The sequence below is a fragment of the Barbus barbus genome, assembly GCF_936440315.1.
Source record: "Barbus barbus genome assembly, chromosome: 31".
Lineage (NCBI taxonomy): Eukaryota > Metazoa > Chordata > Actinopteri > Cypriniformes > Cyprinidae > Barbus > Barbus barbus.
Genome location: NC_136759.1, coordinates 20,295,670 through 20,316,217, shown reverse-complemented (window position 1 = coordinate 20,316,217; position 20,548 = coordinate 20,295,670).

Here is a 20,548-nt window from a genome sequence, read left to right as displayed (position 1 = left end):
CACACCTTAGAACGTTCATCAGCCAATCATATTCAATGATACAATATACAGTATATATATATATATATATATATATATATATATATATATATATATATATAATTTTATTTATTTATTTTTTCTCCTCAGCAAAATACCTGTAATATATCACAATCTGTCCATGGAGCATCCCTTTTACGGCAAACTCATCTGACCATTATTTAGGAGGTGAGATGATCAGTGTCAAGCATGTACTTTAAAACCTGTTAACTGTCTTAACATGATTTAAACAGAAATATCTTAGTCTGAACCAAAAGCAATCTTGACAAAATATATATCATTTGAAAGCTTACATTAGTGTTAGAAACATTCTTAATTTCATGCAATAACATTTCCTTGTTTTAGATATTACACAATTCATAAATTATAATTTTTTTTTCTTATGTTTTAAATTAGATTTTAAATCCCAGATTTTAATTATAGATTATAAGGGAAAATTAAGAAAAAAAGTAATTTTAGTACAGGTACACTGAAAGCATGTCAATTAATAGCAATTAATTCAATGCCACAAGAAACCCTGCATGCAGACCAAAATGACTGCTACAGGAACCACCTTTCCTCTTTCTGCAGCCTCACTTCTGTCCTCCATACAGTATATGTGATTCCATCAAACACACAGAGAGAGAAAGTGATCCGTTCCAGGTTGTACCCCATCTCACCTTCCATCCTTTAGGGAATATTAAGAATTCCTTGTGTTTGTATGTTTCTCTGCTCAGTGGCACAGAGACAACTTATGCTATCTTTCTTTTCCAGTGACCTAGATTCCAGGGAGCGGCTCTGTTTGGAAGATTCACAGACCTTCACAAGCTCTGGTTACATATACAGAGTATCTGCACTCATGGTTTATTTATTACATTCATTATGAATGACCATCCCATGTGATTCATTGGTCATAGGTCTCCTAACACGGTTCTGTTTTGTGAGGGGTGTATATAGAGTCTTTTGGAAGTCTGAGATAATGTATTTTAGGCTCCATGGCTTGTACAGTATCAGTCGTTGGTTACATTGTGGGCTACTGGCTAATATTATGAACCTCATTATCATCAGCATTAGAATTAGCATAATTGGACTAAAGCATATGGTGAAAGCGCTTAGCTTTCATCAATTCTCCCAGAGTTAACATTTTGAAATACACCGTCAGGTTTTCACATGCACCTATTTCCTATAGCTGTGTAATCAAAATGTACTTGGGCGGGATAATTGATTCTTTACGTTGACTGGGTTTTCTTGTCATTATTATAATTTTTATTGATTAATTAAATTCAAGGAGAACACAGAGTTTTTCTATATTATTAGTTGGTAATTTATAATTACCCACAAAGCAAATATTTTGTTCAGCCATATGACAGCATATTTCAGTCATGACAGCTTTGATTTCTAACCAGCATTTATTGGCATGAGGCATGAAATGTGCTTGATTTTGGTAGACACAGTCTTCTTAACTACTTCTGCTACTGAGGAAATGCAAGGAATTTTTTCAGTTTTACTAGGGGGAGGAGCCCATTAAAATGATTTAAAGTTAAATTTCTATAGTAAAGCAATGTATGAAATCAAAACACTTTTCACATGATGAAGTTTTAGAGTTGGAACCTACGAATAATATCTAATTTAGGATGATTACTAAAATATGTGATAGCAAAAAAGGCAATAAAACAGAGAAAAAAAAAAATCTTAAAAAAAATCTTACTCATCCCAAACTTTTGATCGGTAAAGTATGCAGCTCCATACTTGCCCAGATCTGCAGCTGTCAGGAATCCACGATAAATATCTAGACCAAAGTCCAAATTTCCATATTGCAAAGGTCAGTGCACAATGTACAATGCTGAAGAGACAGACATCAAATGTGTTTAGAACTCCAAGTGAATCGGTCTCTCAAATTTCCAAGAATACAAAAAAAAAAAAAAAAAAATACTCCAACAGAGCAGAAAGCACAAGGCTAGGCAAATCCATTTTTTTTGTGAGACCTCTGAAATAAGTTTCCAATGATAAAACACACGTGGTCTTATGAATCCAAATAGCAACTTTTCCCTAAAGTGTATTAATCACATCCGTCTACAAGATGGATTTTATCTTTAATTCCATAAAGCAATTATGGACGGATGTCTGTGATGGTGGCTGGATTTTTCGTGCGAAATGTTAATGAGAAATGAAAGTCAATTTATTTTAAATTATCATCCTGTCACATTTTCTATATGATTTTGATTATGCCGTATCACTTATGTTTGCTTTCTTTCTGCACGATTGTCTGTCTGCATGATATATTCAGAATAATCACAGTCACAGCACCATATGTAATGTATAATTCATACGATACTGTGAGGTGTTAGAAGGTAATGAGCAGCTGATTTGAGAAACAAAACTTCTCTTTAAAAGTTTGCAATAAAGTGATGATGTAGTATTTGTGGCTCTTCAAATATTCATATTGATCTTTCGGAAGTGAGGTGTTTGCATTGCTGGCTCAGATCCACATTTTGCACATTTAATTCAAATCTGATTAGTTTTATGTGATTTTAAACGCCATAAAATCCACATGGATTCAATATGCATATCCAGACTAGATTCCATTAATAATAGAATGGCTTAGACTTAGATTGCATTTTACTCTTGTTTGAAACCAAGATTTTTAATCTTATATGTGAAAATCTATCATGTGTTTTTAAATATAATAATACTAATGTATAACAATATCACCATAATCATAATATATTAATAATCTATTTGAATATTTATTGTGTGAAAATGGTTTATTACACAAATTCAGATGTGGTTACTTCCGTCACAATCAAGATTTTTTGTATGAAAACACATTTTTGTGTTAAGAAACAATGCTATTTTGGTATTAAGTAGCATTTATTGATATACTGAACTATATATTTTTTTGTTTTAGTAATTTTTGTGATTTTTCTTAATCTTATTAGAATTTTAAAATATTTCTGTTTTGATTCCATCTGTCTTTACTTTATTTTTTAATAATTTAGTACTTTAATGTGTTTATTTCAACACATTTTTTTTTTTTTTCATTTAATTTAGTTTAAATCTGTCATCTAATTTGAGTTAACATACACTGTAAAAAAAAAAAAAAAAGTTGAGCCAACTTAAAATTTTAAGGCAACCAGCTTCAGCAGATTTTTGAGTTTTCTCCTACAAAAATAAGTTGAGAGAACTCAAAAATTAGCTTTTCAACTTTTCTTTTTTTTTTTTACAGTGTAGAAACATCAAGATAAACGACTTGAACAGAATAATTGTATTGTATGTAATTTCCAAGCAAACTGTGCTTTTTATTAAATTACGAAAAATGTGGGTAAATATGATTTAATTGAGTATTCATAAAATGGTAGCTATGGAATTAGCATATGTATTTAGTTTAAAATGTAATTTCTAGCACAGTATGTTATGAAGATTATTACACCATTTGATATGAAATCATACTGTAGTGGAAATAATCATGAACTTGAAAAATGACTCCTTTTCTCCTTTTGATGCATAGTATATTATTTTACAAAAGTCTACAAGGCCAAGGCTACAGAGTGCTTGAAGAGACTGAAATATTGGAGGAAATAATATATTTAATTTAATAAAACTTTCAAGTTTTGTGTTTCGCTGAGAAACTTTGTGTTCCTTGAAAAAAAAAAAAAAAAAAAATTAAATATATTTTCCTTCCATCCCATTCCCCCCATCACCACACCTTTACAAGCTCTGTACAAAATACCAAACACATATTCAGTTTAATAATCCAATACAGATCATTGTCATTCAAAAGTATGTGAAATATTTAAAGTTTGCGGCATTGAATCTTTAAAATGCATCTGATAGTTTTACACACCGGTTTGTTATTGTGGCGACATTTCCATGCCCCGAAACGTCACACTAAACAAAACGAGCTATGATTGGTTGTTTGACATGTCAGTCAAACATCATCATGGGCGGGCCTTGGCCAATTAAACCTGCCATAGATTCCAGACCTTCAGCCATCAGTCTGAAGGTCTGGCTAAGCGAGACTATTCTCTGTCTTGAAATATTCCAGGAACGTCACAGCTTTTCTGCTACTTCCACACACCACAGCACACAGTGATTCCGGTGGTGAGAGTGACAAGAAATAAAACAACACATTCTGTATCTTCCTCTAGACTCCACAGTGTACAAAGCTGTCTGTCTTCTCTACATGCTGCCAGCTTACTGCTCCTAGTTATACAAGAAAACCGCTTAGCATAGTGCAAATGCCCACGCCATTACTATAGCAACCATAGTAGAAAATAATCATACTGCCTGAACACAGATCAGATTTGATCACTTGTAAATAACAGTGTGGACAATCCTAAATATCGCATTCAGAAAACAAACTGTCATTGTCTGCATTGTGAACATAGTCGCTCCTCTCAATCAAATCTCGGAAGGATTTGTAATCCTCCATCACAAGTGGCATCACCGAGTACATTCAATCACAAAAGCTAGAATTAAAATCATAAAACATCAGATGCTCAATATTATCAAATGGGATTACTCTTGGAGAGAGAACAGATTTTGTTATTCAAATTTCCAATTGATTTTGCTATGAGACTGTCGCTGCTTATTACACTTGGATGCAGAAGGAGCTGACATTTGAAGATTTTTCCCCCGTGTTTCTAGAGCGATTTGCAGACCTGAACAACTCTGCTGGCATGTTGGACCTGGGATGCAACAGATTCTTGGGTTACTGGAAGAGGCACTAATTACTTGTTTTGTATTGCAAAATGGCTGCCAACTGGATCGTGCTGATGGAGTGTGTATCTGGATGTGTTCTTCCCCTGTGGTCGTCTGCAGATATTCGCTTTGATTGGAATGAGAGTTGCATCTGCTATAAAAGTATGCGTAGTGGTACTACAAATTGGAAAAACGGCATGGAAAAGGTATAACATGAAAAAAAAAAAAAAAAAATTACTTAAAGGGATAGTTCACCAAAAAACGATTTAGTCACCCTCAGGGCATTCTAGACGTGTCTGACATTCCTCTTTCGGACGAACACGGAGTGTTATATTCAACATTATCCTGTCTGTTCCAATCTGTATAATTGCAGTGAATGGTGCCCCCGTTTCTGAATCCGAAAAAAAAGTATGCGTCCATCATAAAACTATTCCACACAGCTCCGGGGTGTTAATAAATGCCTTCTGAAGTGAAATGATGTGTTAGTTTAAGAAAAATGTTGATTTTTAAAACTTTTTAAACTGTAATGTGCAGCTTCCGGTCTCTCAAGCAGGCGTGTTCACGACAAGGGGGTCGAGCATATGATGTAAATTAGCCAAAGACTTTAATATAGTTATTAAGTTATCATACTTGGTGTGAATGGGCCTTAAGCCTGTACGACTTGTAACTTTCCCTTCCAGGATACCATTATGATTATATTTGAATTATGTCGGAAATACATAACTGGAGTTCATCCCAATCCCACAAAAGAAGAAGAAAAAAAAGAATAAGTCTTATAAAAACAATGCATGTCTTGCCCGAAATACTTCCATTGTAATATTATACAAACTGAGAGATGAGCAATGGATAAAAAACATTTGTCTGTGGTAACATTCATCACATTCATATAGAGCTCCTAAGGGGATGTGGTGATGGGAAAAGTATGAGATAAGAGAAAAAAAAAATACATTTAAAAACGTTTGCATTTAAAAAAAACTTTTCCTTTCCTCAAAAACGTTGCATTCGATCACAAATCTTTTGCACTCCACCGATAAACTTTGAATTGATTCGCTAAAGCATTGAAATATAGTTTTTCCTCCCACCTCACATTATTTACATCACCAGTTTTGCAAGAGAATGCAAAAAATATTTACATATGGCTGTTCAAAACTGCATACTCTGCAAGTAATTCTGTTGTAAGTAACTACTTCACAGCCATTAAAAAGTACATTCTATAGAGCATGAATGTAATCCAGGCGTGCTACTGTATATTCATCATGTCAACATTGTCATGTGACCTACCAGTGTCAGTTGCTTTGCTTCAGGGTCATTCACAAATCCTATCCCATGGCCTCATGGGACAGTAAAGTGCCCATCAGATGCACACTTCAGAATCTCGGCATAAATAGTATGTCAACCAGATACTTTTTTACTATGCTTTATGAATTCTATTTTTCATCTACTGTGTGCTAGGGAAGTATGTGATTTTGGATGCAGGCGATGTTTCTTTCAATTTTGTATTTTTTACTCTTAGGGACATTTATTTATGCAAACTTTCATTTAACCTATATTTTTCAGCAGGAGTCTGCTTTGTTTTTTTGGTTGAATTATATTTTGCACACATTCTTATATTTTAAAGCTGAGGCAAGACTTTTGGCAAGTTTAACTTATTTCAGAAAACTCCTTTTAATCATGAGTGAGTTTTAGCTTGGCAACTTTTAAAGTAGCTTCCTCGACACTGCTTGTTGCCACCACTGCCAGGCCGAGGCAATGATCCTCTGAACCTGCAGCACTGGGATGTTATCCAGTCCTGGCAGAAGAACTTCACAAACTTGCTGGCCTTTGGCAGGGGAAGAGTAATGTCTGTGGACCCATCTGATGTGTTGGCCCTGTTCTGGTGTAACAGATCTTGGACGGTCATCAGTCCTGTGAGTCGTCTGAGATGTTTTCGGCATGCAGGTCTCAGTCAAGTGGTGTGTCTGTGTGTCTGGAAACAAGCACACATGACATATTCGCCTGTGGCGTGCCAAATGCACACTATTTTGCTTCTGGTGATTATTTGAGACATAATGGAAATGAAGAAGGTATAGTATTTAGTTGTAAAAATGTTTAAACTAATATAATAAGTGTCACGACACTGGAAGGAGGAAGCAGAGATGCAGGTGAAACAATGTAAGTATTTATTAATAGTCAGATGACACGAACACAGCACAGTCTCTCGGATGGGATGGTGGCGCAGGGACACGATGAACAGCGTGCTGGTGAAGAGTGGCGACGGTGAATCCAGTGCCGGTGAATGTCCAACGAGTGATGACGGTGAATCCAGTGCCGGTGAACATCCAGACGAGACGAAACCCACGAAGACTCCAGACAGACGATGACCAGGAACACTGAAGCAGACGGCACACGGGGAACGACACAGAGGACATCAACAACGATCTGACAAGGAGAGGAAAGTGCGGTGAGACTTTATAGGGGAGTAGATTGGCAGCAGCTGGTGCAGGAATTGAGATCAGCTGGCACGCTGATGACTGGAGTGAGCGGTCACGCCCACTCACACACACCCACACACACAGTGAACAACAATACACGAGACATGAAGAAACCAGTGAATTCATGAACCGTGACAATAAGTATACACACGACCATGTATAATATATGCATATATACTACATAACTTCTCAACCGATCTAGACAGGTGGTGCTGGGGAGGAAGAGGGCTATTGCGCAGACTAAGCAACATATATAGTTGAAAATAAAGGGTATCATAAATAGAAATAAGTGATTGATTGGCTGCAGAACCAGCAATGAGACAGCCAATCAGTGTGCACAGAAGAGTTTCATGACTGAATTTGTTATTATAGTTTTACAATTCATATAAATAAGAAAATTATTTGTAATGTTTTTACACTTCAGATTAGTTATATTTTATGCTTTTCTATAAGAATTTTGACTGAGAATTCTTTTTACAGCCTGTGTCAGGGATGGCAACAGATTTTTGTCTCTCTGGAGGAGGAAGTAATTACATGCTTTGTATCATAAAATGGCTGCCAACTGGATTTTGGAAAAGCAGCGTTTGTCTCTGGTGGGTGTTTTCTGCGACTGTGGTCGTCTAAAGATTTGTCCTTGGAGTAGAATGCATGTTGTTTCAGATGTCGAGCACAGAAAGCTTATGTGCTTAATGGTCTTAGAAACGAAAAACCATGCTCTCAAAAAAAAGAGAATGGAGATGCACAATAGACATACTTAAGGATTTACTGGATTTCTGCTTGCAGAAGTAAATGGCTTGGAAGCAAAGTGTTTTGATGAAGTTAAATTAAGGCCACACATACACTGCAGCGAAATATAGTGTGTGCAATACTGTTCTGAACACAGAGTTTGGTTGATTACATGAGTGACAACCTCATTCTACAACCAAATTTCCTCTAAACAAAACAAATACTGTACAATACATTTGTGTACTGAACCAAACCTGAACACCTAGTTGTTAATGCGTTGAGGCTGCTGCTCTATTTTGGCAGTGGCAGCAAATATATTTCACAAATTGTACAATATTTCACACTGTCAGAATAAAATGTGCAGAATTTGTGATTATAGTAGTTCAACAGCTTACTACTTAGGCATTAGCCTTAAACGTGTATCTCCAAAAGGTGGATATTAGGAAGCATATTACATCTTTAAGGTGTAATATTCATCACTTACAGGTAGATAAGGTACAAATGTGTACCTTTGAGGATACATAACTTAGTGAACCCACCTTTAGTGAACTTAAAAGTAAGAAAATTGCACATATCTTCTTTTTTGAAGGGATAACACCCCACGAAATAGAAAAGTATTTTCAACCATCTGAGAGCAAGACAGTTTTCCTCAGTCAGCTAGAATGCATTAATGGGCCTTCAGTCATTTCCCTGCTTGCATATTCCGATAATTCTCCTGGTATGAGTGTCTCTTTCACTCCCCTCTTCAGGTGTCACATCTATAAAAAGCAGTTACACACTGTCAACACATCTCATTTCTGTCGTTCCAACTCTTTCCTCATCTCCTCCGTACCCTCCTGCAGTTTTCTTTCATTCTGAATGAAATGTAGATGCTGTTTTCATAGGAAAATGCAAAATGGGGGCCTCTGTATTTTGAAAGATTCATGATTTCCCAAATTAGCCTGGTTAATAATTCAGCATGTATATAAGCTGACTCTGGAAGGCAGGGAATGAGAGCATGTCTGCCGTACCGGGATGGTCTGCTGAAATAGGGGCAAAGATGCTTCACTGCACTGACAGGCCATTTTTGCAGGTTAAAATGGCTTCAGCATAATGAACTAGCCAAGGGACTGGATGTTTAAAGGGCTGACCCGACTTATTCAAGTGTGAATGCGAATATGCATGCACATTAACATGCACAAACCCTCTCTCTCGCTCCGTGTGCCCTTCCATAATCTTCTCTTGGCCAAGACCTGTGATTTATCCTTTGAGGCCATCCACTAACATTTACTGTGCAGCTAATTTTCACAGGCCAAAGGAGGTGGCAAAAAGCTTCCCACCTAACTTAAAAAAGCCCGTTTACATTATTTGAGTTTCAGTGAGCAGAGATTATTCTTTGTTATACATGGTCAAAAAGATTTATGAGGCAGTTATTAACCTTTTTTTTCAGCCATTTTTTTGTTCTAAAATTTGTGTGATCCCACATCCCAACTCATGTACCAGAATTAAACTATATAGTTTAGAATTCCACCATTGTTAAACATTTAAAAGAATATCAACACACATGAAAATGTTGTGAAAAATGTGCACTTGTACTATAGCTTACATCAAACCTTAAAAGTATATTTAAAATAACAATATTAATAATATCAATGTAATAAAAAAGTACACTTTAGTGTACTTAAAATATAGTTTCTTGACTGTTTTGACTTCTTTTAAAAACTGCACTTTGTAGTAATAATAATAATAATAATAATAATGTCAAATTAAAGTTTTAAAGTAAATTTTAAATAATCATATTTTAATTATATTTTGCCATACTAAAAAGATGCACAGTTTATTCTATTGACAAGCATTATAACACATACTTGATGATAAATGTACTGAAGTGTGTTATTTAATATTATGGCTAAAGCTAATATATTTTAGCTAAATTGCAGCTTTATCGTTACAAATGTGTAATTACAAATATTTAAAAATATATTTATTATATAAATTATTATATGTAATTTAAATACTGTATGAATTTATTTATTTATTAGACCACAGCCGAAATGGCGACCCATGGTGGAGCCAACGGTGGAAGGAGCCATGGTGGAGGAAGGGCTGACGACTCCAGGGGGCCGACCGATGACGGCGGAGCAGGTGGCGGAGGAGCCCGAGATGGAGAGCCGATGAGCCAGGGCGACAGGCAGGATCCGAGGGATGGAGGGATGAGATGCAGGCTTTGGAGTGGAGTCCTGAGGTTCAGGATGGTTGACGACAGACCAAGGAGTAGCCGGAGGGACAAGGGAGCCCAGCGGAGAGGAGGGAGCTAGGAGCCATGGTGGAGCTGACGGTCAACGGGCCGAGTCGGAGTCCAGAGCTTAGAGTACTTAGAGCTCCACACAGCGGGGAGATGGTGGGCTGGGCACTTGGGTCCAGAGGGCACTGACGGTGAATGGGGATCTGTATCTCGCCAGTGTCCACTCCACAAAGGACCATATTCGGACGAGGGCGCTCTGCACTCGATGCACTGCCGTCGTAGAACGCATAGAGCACGTCATCCGAGTAGCTGGTGGTGTCAGCTAGGAGCAGGAACAGTCTCGTATGGTCCTCGACAGATTTGTCCCCCTGCTCCAGTATGAGGGGGAGGTACTCGGGGCGAAGAAGGGCATCCATACAGGGAAACATTTCGGAAACAAAAAAACTGAGCCAAAACGAGAAACAAAAACGGAGAGTTGACACGGAGGTAACTGTGTTGGTCGGGTCTTTCGTCACGATTGCCTACTGTGGAGGAACAAGGAGCGAGAAGACGAGGAGACGCAGGAGTAAACATGAACAATAGTCTTTAATATAACCACTGGAACACTGGACAGGCAGGAACACACACGTAGGACAGGGATTTGACATTTAAGACCCGACAAGGAACCATAATGCAGACTACACATTATATACTAAACTTAACGAGGGACAGACAGGTTCGGGGAATCAACTAATAATCAACCTAATCAGACTGGGGAGAAACTGTGTCACGGAGCACATGGGGAGGAAAAACACGTCAAAGATAGTCCATAAACCTGACACCTTGAGACTCATGGTATTCATCTTAAAAAAGAAAAACACATCTCACAATTTGAGTTATTCCAGTGGTCTATTTTTGTTGTATTATCACATATACTGCTCTTAAATGACACATACAAATGGAATATAAAGTACTTAATTGCTTTTTATGTTGGTAAATGAGATGGTAAAACATATTCTTGACCAGAATAAGCTGTGAAGTTAACCAGACTTTATATAAATAATCAAATGTCTGGAAGTCTAGGTGGGCCACTTTGGCCTCCTCAACACTGGCAGCTACTGGTAATAGATCATTAGGTGGTCTGCTAACTCTGAATGACCTGTCATGTCTGCTCCAACTTCCCTTTGTCTCTCTAGCTGCACTTAAAGCCTGAAAAACAACACTTATTACCAGGCTGAACCATAAATGTTTGTCTCAACACTTGTTCAGCACAAGTATATCTTCAGGGTTTGCTAAAGTGTTACGATATCAGTCTTTCTTATAGTGAGCAGATAGTTGCTCTCAGCAACTCTTTGGGAAATGGATAGCCACATAGAGCTCCAGGTCAATGCTGTATAAAGAGACACAACATTATTTTTCAGTTTAAGACAAGCATAAATGCCTTTTTTTCTGGGTTTCAAAACGGCAGAGGCATTTTATTTGTTTAAAGTTATACTTGTTTAAAGTTAAAGGACAGGGTTTAAGCAACTTAAGCATCGGCAAAGAGACATTTAGACCAATCAAAGGACATTGTGTCTGTACAATCTGTTTTAGTGTTGATTATTTCCCATATTTAGCAGTTATCATGGTTGATTACTGCTGATTTAACATGATCAATACAGCCATTATCAACAATGATTCCAGAGCACTGATGTGAATCAGTGTGTGAGAGAGAGAAAGAAATGAGAAAGTTCAGGCATCTACTTCACTTTATAGTACAAACACCTACTGAAATTCTCAGCTTCACTTGAGTCTTATAGCGTCTATAGTGTTATAGTCGAGACCAGCTCATTTGAGTCTGAGTCCAGGCCAAGACCTGAGTAGGTTGAATTGGTTTGAAAATCAAGACTAGAAGAGGGTTGGGTCCAAGTCAAGACCGAGTCCAAATGCTCCCGAGTTCATGACAAGACCAAGACCATGAAAATTGACCCAAGACCAATCTTGAGAACTTCAACACTGGTCTTAAAGCTGTGGCTCTCAACTGGTTTTGCTTTACGATCCAGATTTTGCATCCAACATCAAGTGGTGATCTAAAATAGATTGTTGTACAAAAGTAATAAATATGTCAAAAACATAACTTTAAATAAGTAATGATCATTGTAAATATTACCATGAGCTCAAACATATTTGTAATATTTATTGGACACACAGGGGATAGAGACTGACAATAGCATGTTGCTATGCTAACAATACATTAAAAATAGACACATAAATGAATACGGGGAAACAATAACGCATACCACTCACCATTTAGTAAAATGTTTGCTTATGGTCCCTTAAAATGTTGTCTAGGTAGGCAGATCACTAGATTTTAAACATACATTGTTTCAGAAAATTAGATAATACTTTTTTTGGGGGGAACGAAAACATTCTCATATGAAAATCATTATTATTAAAATTTCTATTATTAGTTATTATTATTGTTAACAATAATCTATTTTCTAGACTGGCATATTTTAATCTATATTAAAATGGAAAACATATATTTGTGCAAACAAACATGTAAATGAAAACATGCAAAAAAGCTAATATGCAGTAAAAAAATCTAATAATAAGCTATGTATAATTATACAAATATTCTGACCTGCCCGTGATAACTCCATGCACGACACTGAAACTGTTGTTACATTGGCACAGTGCTGCCATGAAATGCTGAATTAAATCAACAAAACACGATGCAGCAACAGCAATTTCAACAGCATTTTATCTTTATAAAATCCATCACTTACTCGTATCTTGCTCACTTTCCTTATTATTTTTCCTCTTCTCTAACCCAAACTGACAGTGCCACACCACTTCGACACGACGGGGAGGTAGGGTCTTGTGTAATTTGTGGGGCCCTGTATGTAACTTGCTTAGTGAGCGAATAGGGCTGCTCTGTCTCAGTCTCTGTATTTATTAAACACTCATGCATTTGACATGGCCTAATCTATTTATTATGTGTGTTATTACGAGAGAAGGCATTTTGGAGCTGACAAATTTAGATAAAACAACAAATTCTTCATCTGTCCTAGAATCCAAACATGAAACGGTCAGGACAGAAAACATGCTTTTCTTTTGAGCGTTCCTGAAAATGAAATCTTTCATTTATTAAAGCTGCAAATGAGTGAGACTGTCAAATGGACCTTGGCAATAGAAGCTGCATCAATAAAAGGCTTAACTTCAAAGCTTTGCTTTCCTAATATTTATTCTTTTTACAATGTGCTTGCAGAGAAAAAGGCATTTGCATCACCAAAACTGCAGCATATGAAGCCAGATATGCTCCTCTCTTGCCGTCAACAGCCACACTAAATGAACTTGTCATGTTTCATCTGATCTGTTCAAACATCTATCCCTCTTCATGTTAAGTGTGTGTGTCTGTTTGCCACTAATCCCGTCACACATTAAGATTTCAGTATATAATCTGATCTCGAAACATTAACATTTCATCAAACCACGTAAGAACAGAAATCATAGAAAAGCTTTCATGAAAAATTAATTACCATTGGCAGGTGTATTCCTCTGTCTGTCCATAAAATAAAACCACAAATGGGGGTCAAGGCTTTGTTATGGCTTTTAAATGTTTCAGACACCTGAAGCGGTCTTGAATGAATTCATTAAAATGGATAGAGTCTCAAAAATAGATGAGACGTTTTACAGTGACAAGATTGTGTGAATTTAAAGATTTCTGCTGTTGTGAGAATGGCCTTCAATTTTGTCTCTTCATATTCCTCCTGCATGTCAAAGCAGCAACATTTCACTGCCATTTCATATAACAACTAAAACTTAAATCAAAAACAAAAATCACTTAGAGTAGATAGTAGAGTAATACTATTAATAGTGCAAGTGAAGTGTCAAGGTTTGACATCTATTGCAAATAGCATTAATAGACATGTATTACACATATTTCAATGGAATAGCTGATTCTGATTGGTCAATCACATTATCCTGTGGTGATACAGAATAACAGACCTTTATCGTCACATTTGGCATTAAGTTGGATAAAGTTCCTCCTGCTGTAAGTCAAGTAAACTAAAAATAAACTTTTATCATTTTAACTGTATATTTAGCTTCATATGAGACTTTACTGTGTGTCATCTTCATCTTAATGTACAGCAGAATCTGAAATGGCCTTTGAAGAAAAATGAGGAGTTGCATATTTTTCAGTAGCGAATGTGATTTAATTTTTTTTACCTCTTAAGACCCGAGAAAAAAAAAAAATGTTCATGTCTTTACATTGTTTAGAGCATTTAGAATTATGTAAAAAAAATAAATTAAAATTAAAAATCAAGCATTCTGCGTTAGTTCAGGCAGGCCTTGTAGTCAAGCTCCACTATTAGCTGATTGGAGAAATTCAAACGCGGCCCCTATCAGCTGATCCGACTCCCAAGCTCTCAATTGGCAAATATCAAACAAGCCTTACTTAAACCCGGCTTCTGTTTGCTTGCTTTGCTGCTTCCTCTGTACGCTGCTTGCAAGAACTTCACTGTATGTTGCCGTACCATGTAATTACACTTGTTTTTGATGTTACTCACCCAGCTGGTTATCATGTCTTCTGCTGCCAATGACGAAGATCCGTGGGTCGAATCAATCGAAGAATCTCAACAACATCAAAGCCAAACAGGGGAAGCTCTTCTAGATGAGACCAATGTTTCTGTCCGTCAGAGCACTCGTTTGGCAAGTAAATCCTTTTGTTCTCCCGGCATTAGCGACTGGCCTCTGCCTAAGATATTGGAGGTTCTGTTTAAAAGCCATATCCCGGTTCCAACCGGAGCTACTCATGAGGAACTGTTTACCTTGCTTAGTGAAAGTATTGATGTCCCAGCTCCCCAGTCTCCACCTCCTCCTCAAATCTCCGGCAAGAAAAATATGCAGAAAAGGAAAAACCTCAAGCCGGCTTCCACTTCGGCCACTGGTGCACCCAAACGGGCATTTGTCTTTCCAGCTCAGCCCGATCAAGCCACTCCACGATTCAAAACAATGATTCAGTGTTGTTAACATTGTCAAGTATCCAGTCTTCGATCTCTGACATAAACTCCAGAATCCAGGCTCTGGAGTCTGGCTCAGCATCCAGGATTAAAAAAAAATCTTCTCCTCTCCGGTCCGGCTTCCTCGAACACTGCGTCAACCACGGTCACGGTGCAACTACCTGGAGCCGAGCAACAGGTTGATGACGTCATTCCGGCGACAATCCCACGGAGGACTATGGGAAGTGCAGTTCCCGTGTCCACTAGTTCTACATTCTTTTCGCCAACTGCTCCAATCACCCATCAGTTGAGAAGCCAAATAATTGCAGGTAATGACGTCAACCTCGTAAAAATATTACTGGGCCCAGAATTAAGTGACGGGCGTGTTGTTGATTGTGGCGATGTGTCCGTCATGCTTAAACACAATGACCCCCGACTTTCAAAAACTTTGACTCTGGCTGAATTTATTGTAGCATTTGGAGTTTTCAGAGATGTTATATGCAAAGTTTTTCCGTCTCGTAGAGACGAGCTAGACACGTATCTGGCTATTATCGCTGACTTAGCTCTCACATATGGAGGAACTCTCTTTTATGAATACCATAAATCTTTCTCCTCAAAAGCTGCCATGTTCATTCAGCGATTCAACCAGAGACTGGACTGGTCTGAAGTCGACATAAATTTCATCAGCAGACACTTTACCGGTCATCAAGCTCTCTCCTGCTTGATCTGTGGCTCTCACACTCCAACCCGGTCTCATCCCAACTTGTCACATATTGACGCTAAAGGGGTACCTTGAGCGTCAAAAAGCGACGCCAAAACCAAGCATCAATATGTGACGAGTTGGGATGAGACTATGTTACACACTCACACGCCCAATCTATGCCCAAAAACTGTCGCTCTCCAATCTCCTAAACCTGGCTCAAGCTTGCAATCTGATCCTAAGGTGATGCCATTTGCCACTCCATTGTGTTATAATTTTAATGAAAATGTTTGCAAATTCTATAACTGTAAATATGTTCATGCTTGTAGTTACTGTGGAGATGGCCACCCCAAATCTGTGTGCCCGAGATGAACACACTTTATGAAAAAGGAGAAAAAGAAATAAATCCATCAACCCCAGTCAACATTTCAAAGTTGGGTCGGGCGTTGAGAAATCACCCTAATTGCTGTTTCGTCAATTACTTAATAACTGGTCTTGTTCAAGGTTTTTTTGTAGGGTTGTCTTGGATGCCAGATTATTCTCTAGTATGTAAAAACTTGCTTTCTGCTTTAAAGGAGCCTGAAGTAGTCAAATCTTTGTTAGAGAAGGAGGTTAAGAAAGGATTTATGATTGGGCCATTTGATGATCCTCCCTTTTCAGACTATCGAATTAATCCGATAGGAATCGCGACTCGTAAATATTCAGGGAAAAAGCGTTTAATCATTGATCTATCTGCCACTCATAATGATGCAGCTCAAAGTGTTAACAGTCTCATTCCTCTAGTTCCTTTTTCTCTGTTTTACGCTACCATTGATGATGCAATCAAGTTAATCAAAAAAGCAGGTCGGGTTGCTTGGCTCACAAAAGCAGATATCTCGGACGTTTTTAAAGTCATGCCTTTACATCCATCGCAATGGCATTTATTTGGCGTTAAATGGCGATATAAGTTGTATTTTTCAGTTAGGCTCACCTTTGGCTGTCGCAGTAGTCCAAAAATATTTGATACTCTGTCAGAGGCGCTGTGTTGGATTCTTCTCAATAACTGCAAATTGCCGTTCGTACTTCATCTCTTAGATGATTTTTTGCTAGTTGACTACCCACATGTTAAGCCAGACCGTTGCATCTCGGCGCTAAAGTACACCTTCAACGATTTGGGTGTTCCTCTTTCCGAGGAGAAAACACTAGGTCCTCTTAAAGCCATTGGATTTTTAGGCATCACATGTTTGTTTGTTTGTTTATTTGACAAAATTTAGAACATTATATAAAAAGTCCAAAAAAGACTAGTTCATACACATTTCAAAATAATGTCGAGGATAAAATACACAAAAAAGCCATTCGGCTTATTTCCATTGTGGTCCTCAAAAATTACATTAGATTCTAACTTAATGCAAGCTTCCCTGCCGTCAGAGAAATTAAATCGAATTAGAGAAGTTATGAGAAATGCTAAAAAATCTACATCTTTTTCTAAAAGAGATTTGCTCTCTTTACTCGGCCATCTTAATTTTGCGATGCAAATAATTCCACAGGGAAGGTCTTTCATAGCCAGGCTCCTTGACCTCTCAAAGTCAGTTAAAGACCTTAATGATATACTTACCCTAGATGAAGGTTGTAGATCAGATCTCCGATTCTGGTCTTTGCTCCTTATTAACTGGAATGGCATCTCGTTTTTCTATTATGATGAGCTGGAGTCTTCTGCAACCCTTAAATTATACACAGATGCCGCGCCTTCCGTTGGTTTTGGGGGGGTATTTAATGGTCAGTGGTTTGCTAGTGCATGGCCAAATGAACTGCTATCTGTACCTGTTAATACCCTGTCAACTGCTTTGTTGGAGTTGTACCCTATCGTGATAGCTTGTATTTTGTGGGGTAAGCACTGGTCAAGGAAACAAATTATGTTCTTCTGTGACAATGAAGCAACTGTCAATATTATTAATAAGGGTCACTCCTCAGTACCGCTTATAAACCGTTTTGTTAGGCGCCTTACTTGGTTATCCGTATTGGTTAAACTCAATTTTCGGGCTGCTCACATTCCTGGCTTAAACAACCAAATTGCTGATTCTTTGTCTCGGTTTGAATTTCAGAAATTCCACCTCCTGTGCCCAGAGGCAGCACCATCCAGCCTGGTCTGTCCCTCTTTCAGCCAAACTGTACTAGACTAGACATGACCTTTCAATCATATTTGCACTCTGCCGCTCACTATATGCGTAATGGTCTAGCTAAAACTACATTAAAAATGTACGACTCTGCTTGGTCTCACTTCAGTTCTTTCTGTGCAACTCTCTCCGTTGCTGTACTTCCGGTCAATGTTTCATGTGTTAGTGCTTTAATAGTCCACTGTTATGAATAAAAAAAAAAAAAAAAAAAATGCAGCCTTCAAGCATCAAAAGTATGGTCGCCGGTATCCAATTCCACCTGCGCTGCTTGGATCCATCTACCACCAGCTTACTAGGAAATCCATCGATTCGTCTCCTGATTAATGGCCTCAAAAAAGAAAAACCTCAAGGCAACGATCAACGTCTCCCCTTAACGCTCCCACTCTTGCTAAAGTTAATATCACCTTTAAGAGAAGGATGCTTTGGGTCTTATACTGATTTAATGCTAGAATCTGCTTTGCTCACAGATTTCTATGGTTTTCTCAGAGGTGGCGAGTTTACCACACACACTGATACTTTTAATTCATCACAAGACCTCACAATTTCTGATGTATCCATTTATTCTCACTACTTCAGCGTATATCTAAAGCATTCTAAAACTGATAAAAACAAGGAAGGCTCAGTAATTTTTATTTCTGAATCTATCTGAATCTGTCCTCTGTGTTCTCTACCTTGAAGGCCATGGGGCGATGGTCTTCAGTTGCTTATGAACGTTACCTCTGGCCCGACGCTCGAGCCCTCCTTGAGGTTCAAAAAGCTATGAGTGTAGCTCTGTAATCTGTGATTTAAAAAAAAAAAAAGCATGGCTTCAGTAGCTGTTGATTCAAGATTCAAGAGTTTTATTTGTCACATACACAATTATACAGAGTATAACCAGCAGTGAAATGTAGGTCAGGTCCGCTCCAAGGACAGTGCAATTATAAAGTATACAAATATTAAGAGAAGAAAAGTAGAAAAAATTATATAAAAGAATAAAATAAAAGATAAGATAAAAAATATAAATATAAATGTGCAGGTCAGTATGATGTTGACTTAAATAGTAATAAGAGGAATGTACAAAAATAATGTGCAAAAAAGTTGTACAGGGTATTTAAATAGCAGCAATATGAGGTAGATAAAAATTATGAATAGCTTATTGAGTGTGTTATTTAAAATATTTATTCTATCTTCATTCTTATACTGACTTCACGTAGTTAATTTAGCTATTTTTAAGCAGTAAATTGGCTTTCGGCATGCTCAGTTGGTTTCTCTGCTGGCTCTTTAGCAGAAAGAGCCAGGGAGGATCGCCTGGTATGGTTGTTGGGGGTTTTTGTGCTACTCTCCTATTCCTAAAATGGGAGATTTGCCCCTGAAGTGGCTGCTGTTTCCCTGTCTTGGCTTTCATGGAGCTCATGAAAAGGACAGGGAACTTGGAACAGAGCCATACCGCCAAATGTAACTTTAGTAAATATACTGAAATCAAGCATTCTGCGTTAGTTCAGGCAGGCCTTGTAGTCAAGCTCCGCTATTAGCTGATTGGAGAAATTCAAACCCGGCCCCTATCAGCTGATCCGACTCCCAAGCTCTCAATTGGCAAATTTCAAACAGGACGCCTTACTTAAACCCGGCTTCTGTTTGCTTGCTTTGCTGCTTCCTCTGTACGCTGCTTGCATCCCACCGCCTCCCCATCTCCTCCTTTAACTTGTTTAACTTAAACAATGTCATTCTGTTGTCATTGTTGCTTGCTCTGTTCTGGTGGGGGGGGGGGGGGGGGGGGGGGTGGGGGTGGGGGGGGGGGTTGTGCTACTCTCCTATTCCTAAAATGGGAGGTTTGCCCCTGAAGTGGCTGCTGTTTCCCTGTCTTGGCTTTCATGGAGCTCATGAAAAGGACAGGGAACTTGGAACAGAGCCATACCTCCAAATGTAACTTTAGTAAATATACTGAAATCAAGCATTCTGCGTTAGTTCAGGCAGGCCTTGTAGTCAAGCTCCGCTATTAGCTGATTGGAGAAATTCAAACCCGGCCCCTATCAGCTGATCCGACTCCCAAGCTCTCAATTGGCAAATTTCAAACAGGACGCCTTACTTAAACCCGGCTTCTGTTTGCTTGCTTTGCTGCTTCCTCTGTACGCTGCTTGCATCCCACCGCCTCCCCATCTCCTCCTTTAACTTGTTTAACTTAAACAATGTCATTCTGTTGTCATTGTTGCTTGCTCTGTTCTGGGGGGGGTTTGTGCTACTCTCCTATTCCTAAAATGGGAGGTTTGCCCCTGAAGTGGCTGCTGTTTCCCTGTGTTGGCTTTCATGGAGCTCATGAAAAGGACAGGGAACTTGGAACAGAGCCATACCGCCAAATGTAACTTTAGTAAATATGCAATAAAAGTTGAATTAAAGGCTTGTCTATGGTATTCTTTTTGACTTAAGAGGTCCTGACTGAAATTATATTTCATTCATAAGTTATGCTATGTCCTCGGTTGAGGACACCGGGACTCACTAAAAACACATGAATGAACATGCATGGGCAAAAAAAAAAAAAATAATAATAATAAAATAATATATATATATATATATATATATATTTATTTATTTTTTTTTATCACCAATACATTTTT